The 12,200-nt window shown below is 40.5% G+C and overlaps 1 protein-coding gene across 1 annotated transcript in view; it reads right to left on the minus strand.

Moving 5' to 3' along the window:
- kalrna (kalirin RhoGEF kinase a) overlaps window positions 1-12,200 on the minus strand; it is a 203,067-nt gene that overhangs the window by 161,518 nt on the left and 29,349 nt on the right. The window lies entirely within an intron of this gene.

Below are 12,200 nucleotides of genomic sequence, written 5' to 3' on the forward strand. Positions count from 1 at the left end.
GCGAAGCCCAATCAATGAATGTTCATTGAAATCCAGATATTGATAAAATATTAGTCATGTCACATTTATTTATATAGCACTGTATATGCTATAGATTTCAAAGCAGCTTCACGTTAATAAACAAGAAAATAACCGTGTTACTGTTGTAAAATACATACATTTATAAAAAACAATTCAATTTCAGCTGTAAAGTAGCTCTACAGAAGACAATAGTGTCATTATTCTGCTCATGTCAGTTTAATGTTGATTCAATTCTGTTACAACAACATTGAAAATTTAGCAAAGTTAGGTCTTTATAATACACCCGGCGCAATGCGAAGCCAGGTGCGATGCAAGTGTTTTTTGCTAGTTTCAACCCGACGCAGTTCTCATTTTCACGTTCAGCGCCACGTTGTTTAAATAGCAAATGCACTCACGCGTGCTGGTCTGAAAACCAGGTGTGTTCAGGAGCATTGTTGGAGAGTTGCTATTTTGAGGAACTGAAAAGAACAGCGTCATTGACCAACAAAAACCTAAAGTCTAAAGTGGTCTGGTCTGGTCTAAAGTCAATAGTGCAGTATTTTTTGTGTTATTCAAAGGGTGCGTTAGTAATATGTGCCTATAGGCGGGTGCACAACGCACGTACACTCTATTACGATTATTACACGATTATTATTACACACACAGGGACCTGCAGCAGCACACAAGCTTTTTAAATATAATAAAAGGATTCCTCTCTGGAATGGTCTTTCCGCTCGCAAATTCTGCCATGTAAATAGTGAATCTGCCATGGCTTCTTTGCATGACATGGACTTAATAAATTCTTATCTTGAGCAAAATAAGAAAGCTGACATTCAGTACAATCTATATCTTTTATTTCATATGTGAAGAAATGTCATTTACTTCTTTTAGTTTGTCAAGAGATTTAAAGCACTAAAAGCATGTCACAGGTCGGAGCGGACCGCGTGAGTCCCGCTCCTCCCTTATTTTTCACCTCGGGGAGGTTCCCAGCGATACCCCAGACGACCAGACACACGAGGACACCGGAGGAAAGTTTAAAATTACAAGTCTTTATTAATTTACTTAAAATTGGGGGGAAGGGAGGGGGCTAAAATCCAAGAGGACTGGAGAGTGAGGACACCGCCTCCGAGCTCGCCGGCTCTCTCCGCAGGAGAACCTCAGATAAGTCGTTTCGTCCTTTTTCTCAATGTTTGGCTTCCATGTCCTGCTATGTGCTCACTTGTCTCTTTCTTTCTTTTTCCCAGGGCGGACCTTTCGGGGGATTTACGCCACGCCTTGCTCCTTCTCCTGAACACAGGGGTAGAACGGGTAAGTACAGGGGAACGGGGCGACAGGGGTACCTCTCTCTCTCGGGCGTGCTCCGACGGCTTCCTTTCAGAATGGATCAAGGGGCCGGTGTCATAGAAGTCGGTACCTCCGGGGCATCCGCTGGATCTGGGTCAATACTGGGACTTTTGTTTGGCATACAGGTAAGTATAACTTCGCTCAAAGGATATCACTCACAGACTCTGTAGACACGGTTCATCAGTTTCTCTCTCCTTGTTCCAGGCTCTGTGATAGCGGTGGCTCAGGGGGCTTGACCACGGCGGTGGTGCTGGATCGGACGCTTCTCTAGATGGCTTCACACAGGTAAGTGCAGGTAAGTATGACTTTGCTCAATGGATATCACTCACAGACTCCGTAGACACGATTCATCCGTTTCTCTCTCCTTGCTCCAGGCTCCGTGATAGCGGTGGCTCAAGGGGGCTTGACCACGACGGTGGTGCTGGATCGGACGCTTCTCCAGGTGGTTTCACATAGGTAAGTGCAGGTAAGTATGACTTTGCTCCGGGAGTATGTAGCGTTCCCCTCTCCTCTCCTCGGGCCCTGCACACGCACACACAATTTCCTCCGACACAAGCACGTATCAATGGCTATTCAAGAGAGTGCTTACTTGGCTCCGGTCGTGCTACCCCCGTAGAGACAGAGAGTAGGGTGAGGTTCACAGCGTGAATGGTTAGGGCTAGTTACTCCGCCAGCTTCGGGATCGTACCTTCCCCAGAGAGTGGGTCAGCCTGGATTATGGTCTCTGGGACGACACGCACACACACAGCACAACACAGCAGATTCCAAGTGTACACTCTCAAAGTCAAGATGCTGACTCACCCACGGCACTCTACACACTAACCAGGTGTACTTAAGGTCCAGAGACCACTTTGGGGGGATCGCGTAAGCGCTGGTATAGCGAAGAACCAACGAAAAGGACGTTGCTGCTACACCACCCCGGCGGCTTTCACTGTCCGCCGTCTCTGGCTCTCCCACGCTCACTCTCCGCGGTGGGGCCACTCGTTTTCCTAGTTTCAACGTCACAAGGCTCACAGATGATAAACTTCCGATGAAGTTGTTACTGTATACGTTTCTCAGGGTACTCACACATTGATCAACCCGTGTGCTCGTCTTGTTCTCTCTTCCAGTGTCTGGCTCGCGTCCTGACCGCTGTGCTCTCTCTCCCGAAGGGATTTGCTCATTAGCACTTCCGGCAACTGTCCTGCATGTAACTTCTCAGAATCGGACACACACTTGACACTTGAATCACAATGCAAAACTCGGTCTGTATTATACTCAGCCTCGTCTCTTTTCTTCTCTTTATAGCTCTCCGGATCTTTGTTCGCTCAGTCCACAATATCCACCTCGTGTTATCCTTTGTTTGCCCAGATGCCCAGATCCTCTCGCCGCAACGGCTGGAAGTGGCTACCACCACGCTCAGCTTGAGCCCGACCCGGAACTAACAGCTGCGGCTGTGTGTGACCGCTGCAACGACTGACCCCCGACTGACTTCTGGAGGCCCTCTTTGTACTCCTCCTACCTCCCCTTCACCCAATCCGGAGATCGCGCTGTTTATTGGAGCACCTGTCGCCGATTCTCTATGATTTTTTTGCGCGGGGACGGGAACCCGGAAGTAGTGGTGTTTGATCCGGGCGGAACAAATCTCTGCCACTATGGTTCCGCCCCAGGAAAAGTCACACCGTGACAAGCACTTTAAAGAAGAGTGTGTATGTGCGTACGTGCTCTAGTATGCAAGAACGAGCCTATGATTGAATCTGGAAATAAAGATAAATAACTGAGAAAAATGAGAATTAGTCCTCAGATGCCATGTCCTTAATTTATAGCAACAAATCTAGCATTAAAGGTGCACTGTGCATTTTACCAGCGACTTCACTGTAAGGGGACCCGCGTGTATGTAGATAGAAATGGTTCATTCTAAGACATAACGGTTCATTATGTAAGATCTTTATACACCACTGAAAACAGTGTATTATATTAGATTTCTGTCAATAGATCCTCATAAATACTATACACTGCACCTTTAATTTGATCTCAAATGGATTCATGAAAATAAGTTATTACTCCACCACCTGCGGGACATCATTAACCAACGTGGTTGAACGACAAATTTCTGACAATAAGGTTTCAGGAAACAGTCGTGACTTGCTAGTTTATTTCTTTAATGATGCATTATACTCTGTACTCAATGTACATCATTGTATGGGAAACACACCCTAGCTCAATTCAATTCTCATCTGATATTAACACCTGACCAGAGCAAAAGGAAGTGATTGTAAGTTAATGTTGAGTGTTGTGATGAATGGATCACATTCTCTACTTTTGTAGCACAAACTTTTTTTAGTATTTATTTTTTAACTTTTTTACTTTTACAAAAAAAAAAAAAAAAAATGTTGACCTCTTTTTTTACAGACCCTTTTAAATTGCTTGTTTTTGACACTATTCCGTTTCAACACTGAAAAAGTGGTAATATCTAAATATATATATACAGTATACACTTTTTCAAAAGTTTGGGCTCAGTAAGATTTTTTTAAAGAAATTAATACTTTTATTCAGCAAGTATGCATTAAATTGATCAAAGATGATGGTTCCAATGTTACAAAAGAAAAGTGTTCCAAATAAATTCTGCTTATATTCATCAAAGTATTATGAAAAGTATCACCAAATCTTCATATTAGAATGATTTCTGAAGGATCATGTGACACTAAAGACTGGAGTAATGATGCTGAAAATGCAGCTTTGCATCACAGGAATAAATTACATTTTTAAATATTTTCAGTAGAAAACAGTTTCACAATATTTCTTACTACCCCCAAACTTTTAAATGGTAGTATACATAATCATATACTGTATAAAATGTAATTTGAACGATAAAGACTGTAAATGCTTCAGTAAAAACCTGTAAATTGATTAACAATAATTTTCTTTACTACATACAGGGACATTTACAGTAAAATAGAAAATAAAGATTATTTCCTTTTATTTTACATTTAGTATTAGCTATTGTTTGAATTAGAAGATAATTAAAGACAAAATATAATTATACTGTAATTACAAAAACAACAACAATTAAAACAGGCTTCTCATGCTATTTTATGAACTTCCGGCCAAAGCCCTGCCCACTTCCGGTTTTATCCGAACACAGATAATTTCTACATATTCAGATAAGTCATACATATACATATTATGTCTTGTTTAAAGCCTTCTGGCATAACACCCCCCCCCCCAAACAAATAAGGAAATTAAATATCCCAATAGAAATCCCAGACCACATTGCATAGGCTATCTCACAACTAAATAAATGAAAGGATTAATTTTTCTTATGGTGATAAAACATTTTCCTCCCATGCACGTAGAATGAATGCAGCCAGTTATCGCAGCCTGGCACACTCCACCCCACTACACTCGGCACAAACCCCATCAGAAGCAGCAGTTATCACGGATTATCACCTTGTGGCCCTAACATAGCCAAAAACAGAGGAATAGTGGCCCACTGGCTGCTGAGACAAGAGCGTTGTCACCCCAGTGTAGAGGGCTGCATTGGGATTGAGTCCCGCCGGGTCCCGCGGGACCCAACGTAAATCTCGCGGGAGCGGGCGGTTTGAATTTTGCTGCGGGCGGGAACGGGCGGCTAAAAAAATCACCGCGGGAATCGGCGGGATAGGGAGGTTGCCTAACGACATGATGGAGAAGATGTCAATAGATGATGTAGAAAAGAACCTCAAACGAGGTATTTACAGCACAAAAGCTAAGCAAGGAAAGTCTGACATTTGGAGAAGTTTCTCAATTGTTTTGGTAGGCAAAGTCATGCGGTATAACGTTATATGTCTCCACATATTGCGCAGCTGGCAAATACATAGCTAAGTTACTTGATCATACCTCACCAAAAACGCTCAGCACTCCCTGCAGGTCAAGTTGACTGTTTGGTGTTTTTGACAAACAATACATAGAAGTTTAGTGAGTGGAATTGGATTGTTTCTAAATGTCCGTTTGCTATTTTGTGTTCACATTACGTTCTGTTGAAGCATGTTTTCTCAGGTTTCCTTTCAGTCGGAACTGACCGACGAATTGGGTTCTGTTTTCTGTTTTGCAAAGCAGTCTATTTTTATGTGCAAAGTTTTTGATAAAAACGAAATTATATTTGAATGTATTTGGCCTTTTTTTTTTTTACATGCAGGCCAGGGAAACGAAACAAACAACCCCATGAATCTCTTTAATAATATCAATACAAATACGTGTTTTTTTCCCCCTGCGGGACGGGAGAAGACACAAAATCAATGCATCTCTATTATTGTGCGGGAATAAATTCTCGGAGTTTTGCGGGTGCGGGCGGGAGTGGACATACATATTGCGGGAGCGGGCGGGAGTGTAACACATACGTTGCGGGAGCGGGCGGTAATGGTCAGAAATTCGGCGGGTGCGGGCGGGAGCGGGATGAAGAAAACAGTCCCGCGCAGGGCTCTACCCCAGTGCACACTGTTCCTCACTGTCAGACATCAGGTAAGATGCTTCAACGAGAGGTCGGCTAATTAACATGAGATAATTACATGTGTATTCACCTGCTGTGACTGGAGAACAAGAACACATTTACAGCTCTAGAGGGTTTCAATCCTTCATTAAACACACAGTTAAGACATTGCATTTCTTATGAGAGATTTAATCTATTTCATTGGGAAACATTAGCTGAGTCCACACGAATTAAGCCATGCTGATACAAAAAGTTCATAAACTTCATACTTTCACACTTTTGTGTGTTTTCAAATGAAATATGCCATCTACCCTGACTCAGGATATGTCTCTGTATCACTGTGGATTTGCCACCATGTTTGCGGTCACACATCAGACGTGAACTCAATATGATTTGTCGTTATGGAAGAAGATGTGTTCCAGACCAAAGCCCCGAGACAGGAAGCTGTCAACTGACTCAATGGTGACAGTAAACACCAAACACACAGCAGTCGAGCGAAAGACACATAAATCACATTATGTAAATTATTATATGAGAGTAACAATGAGCTTTATACTATTTTTATCTTTTCAATCTATAAGCTTCTCAGCCTTTTGTCTTAACAATCTAGGAGACATTATTAATAAACGGAACAGATCCTGTTTTCTTATCACTAAGAGTTATATATAAGAGCACTTTAGAAAATCAGAAGCTGAGAAAACTTAAAGTGATAGGAATCTCTTCATTTGTTGATATTTAATATGAAAATTTAAGTCAAAAGTGTGCATATTTGGAGAAATATTGATGGATTCTTATATGTTTACTACAAATTTCTATAGAGAGGGGTGATATTTTCCATAAATCCTTTTTACCCAAAAGGATGGGAGGTGAGCATTCCTTATATGGACAAAGGCATCCCGTTTCCCGACTAATCCAAAGACTACTTGCTGGTATGGTTCTGGTTTTATTTTCCACCGTGGGGCTGATAACGGCCGCTCTTTGGAATGTCATACAAAAGCGTCAGTCGTTTCCTGATGATATGAGACGTAAATAACGACCGCATTATAGAGGATGATCAGATTTTTCTTTTAATTTTATTATGAATTTGTGTTTACGTTGCTCAAAAAGAGCGCTTAGCCAGCTACAGAGAAACTGGTAGCCAGGCAACAGATAAGTGAGCAATCCTCACTTGAAAAGCCACTGGATATTTGGATTAGTCGAGAATCGGGATGCCTTTGTCCATACATGGAATTTCCTGGAATGTCAAGTTTTATGACTTTAAGAGTCTCACTTGTGGACTTTCTGAGAGTGTTTAGCGCTCCATAATGTTCACCTCTCATCATTTTGGGCAAAAATGGAAAATATATCACTCCTCTCTACAGAATTTTGAAGTAAACATGAGAATCCATCAATATTTCTCCAAATATGCAAACTCTTGGCTTAAATTTTCATATTAAATATCAACTTATGACACAAATGAAAAGATTACAGATGACCCTGTCGCCGGTTCACACTGTTCCTTACTTGGAGCATTTTTGAAAGATACTGACCACTGCAGACCGGGAACACCCCACAAGAGCTGCAGTTTTGGAGATGCTCTGACCCAGTTGTCTAGCCATCACAATTTGTCCCTTGTCAAACTCGCTCAAATCCTTACGCTTGCCCATTTTTCCTGCTTCTAACACATCAACTTTGAGGACAAAATGTTCACTTGCTGCCTAATATATCCCACCCACTAACAGGTGCCGAGATGAAGAGATAATCAGTGTTATTCACTTCACCTGTCTCTTGTGATCAATAAGGCTGCATTTAATTATTCCAATTGTCCAAAACTTTGTACTCCAAATCTAACACGTTTAATGTAGATTCATTCAGTCATTAAGACACTAATGAAAATAGGATCTTAGCCATTCCCTGCATTACTTTACGTGTAATATCAATCCTATCTTCATTCTGTGATTAGATAAGTTGACTGATGAAGTGAATCTTTATTTTTCCAGTTCTGTTTATTTTCTTTGCTTTCTTTACATACAGCATACCATAAACCTGCCTAACATTTTTACAGTAGAACGCATGAACTAGCTCACTGTTTTTACCACACTGAGTGATATATAACTGCTAAGCAGTTGGCAGCATTAAAAATCTATCATATATGCTGCATTCCTGAATTGATTGTACACACATGTACATACATAAGACAAATGACACATGAATCCATCACTCCATTAGAATGTGGCCTGAAAGTTTCTAGGGGTGTTTGTGTCTCATCTCTTCATCTTCGTCAGTCTGTTCTTGGATATCATATGTCTAATAAGCAGATGTCAGAATAACAAAAGCTGCATATGTCTCACTGTATACCAATAATGGCTGAGCCAAAACAAATCCCTTGCACTTATTTAGACGGAGTCAGATTGTCTCAGGCCCTTCTCATGACACTAAGACTGGCGATCTGTCATCCAGACTATTATGGATTATTCATCTCTGGGGAATTATGTGGATGAGAGAGTCAGGGCTTAGTGAACAGTGATCTTTGTCTCGTCTTTGTGCTGTCAGATTAATACTGCGCAATGTTGTTTAACAAATTTCAGTTTAGCAAGACTTGATCCTATTTAAGATGACAAAAAGTGTGAATTTAATTCAGATTCAGTTTGTACATGACAGCATTCAGTAACTAGATTTAAAAATGTTCTGAGTAAAATTTAAATGGCACTTACCCCTGGAATACTCATTGTCATGCTGCTGAGTTTTAAGTGATTGCTATGGTATTGCATTGATTACTGGTGCAAATTTTTTTATTCAAATATTCAAAAAAAAATCAGCCAACATGGCTTACAATTCCACTTGTGGCTCCTACAGAAGCACTACAAACAGGGTTGCCAGGTTTTCACAACAAAACCCACCCAATTGCTGCTCAAAACTAGCCCCAAACAAGCCCAATTGCGTTTCATGGGGGGTTCTCCGGTAAAAATCGTGTTTGGGGGGTAAAATATGTGTTTTTTTGGCAGGGTTGCCTGCTAAAATTCGCATTCCCGGGGCTAAATATCACATAATTGGGGTTGCTTCAACCCGCGGACATGAAAAACAGCCCGCGGCAACAGTGTTGAAGTAGCCCAATTCCGCAGGAAAACCGCGGACTTGCCAACACTGACTACAGTTCCAGTCAGTGAGATTTTTTTTAATATTTCTGAAAGAAGTTCAAAAATACAGTAAAACAGTAATATTGCCAAATATGTTTCTAGAAACCATGATTTTTTGTATTCTTTGATGAGCAGACAGTTCAAAAATCGCAGCTTTTATTTAAAATCAGATTGTAACATATATTGTAACAAAACTTTTGTAACATTATACAATTCTTTACTGTCACTTTTGATCAATTTAATGTATACTTGCAGAGTACAAGTATTAATATCTTTAAAAAAAGAAATACTGACCCCAAACCTTTGAACAGTAGGGTACAGTACATCCCCACTTTATGTCAGAGCTCATAAGTCTGTTGTGAAAGGCTAAAATCAATGTCACCATGTAGAATATTAATGGGATATTGACTTTGGGAACCCGAATGTTGCACAACAGAGGTTCCCACAGAGGTTATCCCATCATAACAGAAGTTATTTATATACAGAAGTCTTAATATTACAGGAGCAAAAACAGAATTTGAATTTTTTTGGGGTCAACGAGAGGTGTAAAACAGTCATGAAAAAATGAATTATGGCTGTTTTTATTGATACAAAGCCTGACTAATATTATGAGTGGACTAAACATATACAAAAGAATGCCCCTAATATATCAGAACCTGCATTCCATTATATTGCAGTAATAGCCATCAAATAAGGAGAATGTCAACATATACAGTACAGTGGTTGAGTCCTTTCTTTTTACAATAAAACAGTATAAGCGAGGCATATCTAATGGGGCAGATTTCTGATCAAATCAGCATTCAATCATGTTTACTTGGCTTTTGTCTTGTGCACAACGCAGAAACAACACCCTGAAAAGACACACCTCTCTGCCAATTCCCCAAAAAAGACCACACACCTCTCTCCTGAGATGATTTTCCAACAACAACAAAAATCTACTGTGAATTTTCACACTTCTACCCTAATTTTGTTAAACATCAAGTTGCTACTTATGAGTACTTAGGATGAATTACAACACTGAGGCATTTGGAAATTGCTTTATAGTCAAAGCAATACACTATCTGAACTCATTGGCCATACAGTAAAGGAAACCATCTGTGAAGCTCATTTGATGGAGCTCTAGTGGGCTGAAAACATTTACATTAGCCCGTTCTCTGAAGCGTTTGTGTTTGCTGCGCTACCACCACTGCATATGTTGACATCTTTATTACATCATTTGATTAAATGTCTCTAAAGGGACAGACACCAGAAAAAATCTTCCTGTAATTATCTAGAGGATTGTCTCCTTGTGGCTAGTTGGGTCTGTTTGAGATTTGTGCAGTATAGGAAATGCTCCTGATAGAAATGTTTTATTTTCATGGCAGGAAGTCACAGCAGATGTGTGCTAGTGGGACGCACAAGACTCCGTCCTACATGTGTCAGCATCTGATTCTAATTGTACTGCACCATGATAAGCGATAAATCACATTCCTTCAGTGTTAATAGTTTTTGTTCTAATAAGCCATGACTGTCAACAGCGCTTGTGACATTCCATTTTCATAGTCTCAGGCTCTGACGGCCCAGCCACTGGCCATTTAGAGCTTGCACACACAATGGCAAGAGCTGACTTATTTTTAATTTTTTTTTAAGTTTTATTTTATCAGGCCACATGGAAACAAAGTCTTGTTAGTATAATGAGTAAGAACTTGTAACTCAATTATCCAAGGTTTACAAGGTTCATGAATCTTAGAAAGAGGTTTTTGTTTGAAATAATTAACCTTTATAAAGCCTGCTTATAAATCAAATTTCTAAGGCCTCTACATGATCAACATGTTCAAAATTTTGCTGAAAAATCAGCTGTACACAATCAACCACATGCCTTCTTTATTTCATGATGAACACTTACTGGACTGAAGCACTGTGGGTTTACTTAATTATCAATACATCTTAAAAGAAAAAAATTTAAAATGTCGATATCAAATATATGATAATGTTAAAAAGTCAAGGGTCAAGAGCCCAACTAAAGTAAACACTGAACATCTAAAACCTTGTTTCCACTGAAACTACCCAGAACAATTTGTCCCAGGAACTTTTTCAAAGAATGGGCAAAAAAGTAGTCTTTATTCTTTCTCTGTTAAACTGTGTAGTTTGAGACTGTAGTGCTCTTAAATGTATTGAAAATATTATTAGACCTTTTAAACGTTCTTCAGCGTTTCTCCCTCGCTTTGGCAGTTTTTAGGTTTAGATTTTTCAAATGCATATAGTTGCCCCCAACAATGCTTTTTTTTTTCTCTCTGTGGTCATATTTTAATATACACTCACCTAAAGGATTATTAGGAATACCATACTAATACTGTGTTTAACCACCTTTCGCCTTCAGAACTGCCTTAATTCTACGTGGCATTGATTCAACAAGGTGCTGAAAGCATTCTTTAGAAATGTTGGCCCATATTGATAGGATAGCATCTTGCAGTTGATGGAGATTTGTAGGATGCACATCCAGGGCACGAAGCTCCCGTTCCACCACATCCCAAAGATGCTCTACTGGGTTGAGATCTGGTGACTGTGGGGGCCATTTTAGTACAGTGAACTCATTGTCATGTTCAAGAAACCAATTTGAAATGATTCGAGCTTTGTGACATGGTACATTATCCTGCTGGAAGTAGCCATCAGAGGATAGGGACATGGTGCTCATAAAGGGATGGACATGGTCAGAAACAATGCTCAGGTAGGCCGTGGCATTTAAACGATGCCCAATTGGCGCTAAGGGGCTTAAAGTGTGCCAAGAAAACATCCCCCACACCATTACACCACCACCACCAGCCTGCACAGTGGTAACAAGGCATGATGGATCCATGTTCTCATTCTGTTTACGCCAAATTCTGACTCTACCATCTGAATGTCTCAACAGAAATCGAGACTCATCAGACCAGGCAACATTTTTCCAGTCTTCAACTGTCCAATTTTGGTGAGCTCGTGCAAATTGTGGCCTCTTTTTCCTATTTGTAGGGGAGATGAGTGATACCCGGTGGGGTCTTCTGCTGTTGAAGCCCATCCGCCTCAAGGTTGTGCGTGTTGTGGCTTCACAAATGCTTTGCTGCATACCTCGGTTGTAACGAGTGGTTATTTCAGTCAAAGTTGCTCTTCTATCAGCTTGAATCAGTCGGCCCATTCTCTTCTGACCTCTAGCATCAGCAAGGCATTTTCCCCCACAGGACTGCCGCATACTGGATGTTTTTCCCTTTTCACACCATTCTTTGTATACCCTAGAAATGATTGTGCGTGAAAATCCCAGTAACTGAGCAGATTGTGAA

The sequence above is a fragment of the Gobio gobio genome (genome assembly GCF_949357685.1).
Source record: "Gobio gobio genome assembly, chromosome: 7".
NCBI lineage: Eukaryota > Metazoa > Chordata > Actinopteri > Cypriniformes > Gobionidae > Gobio > Gobio gobio.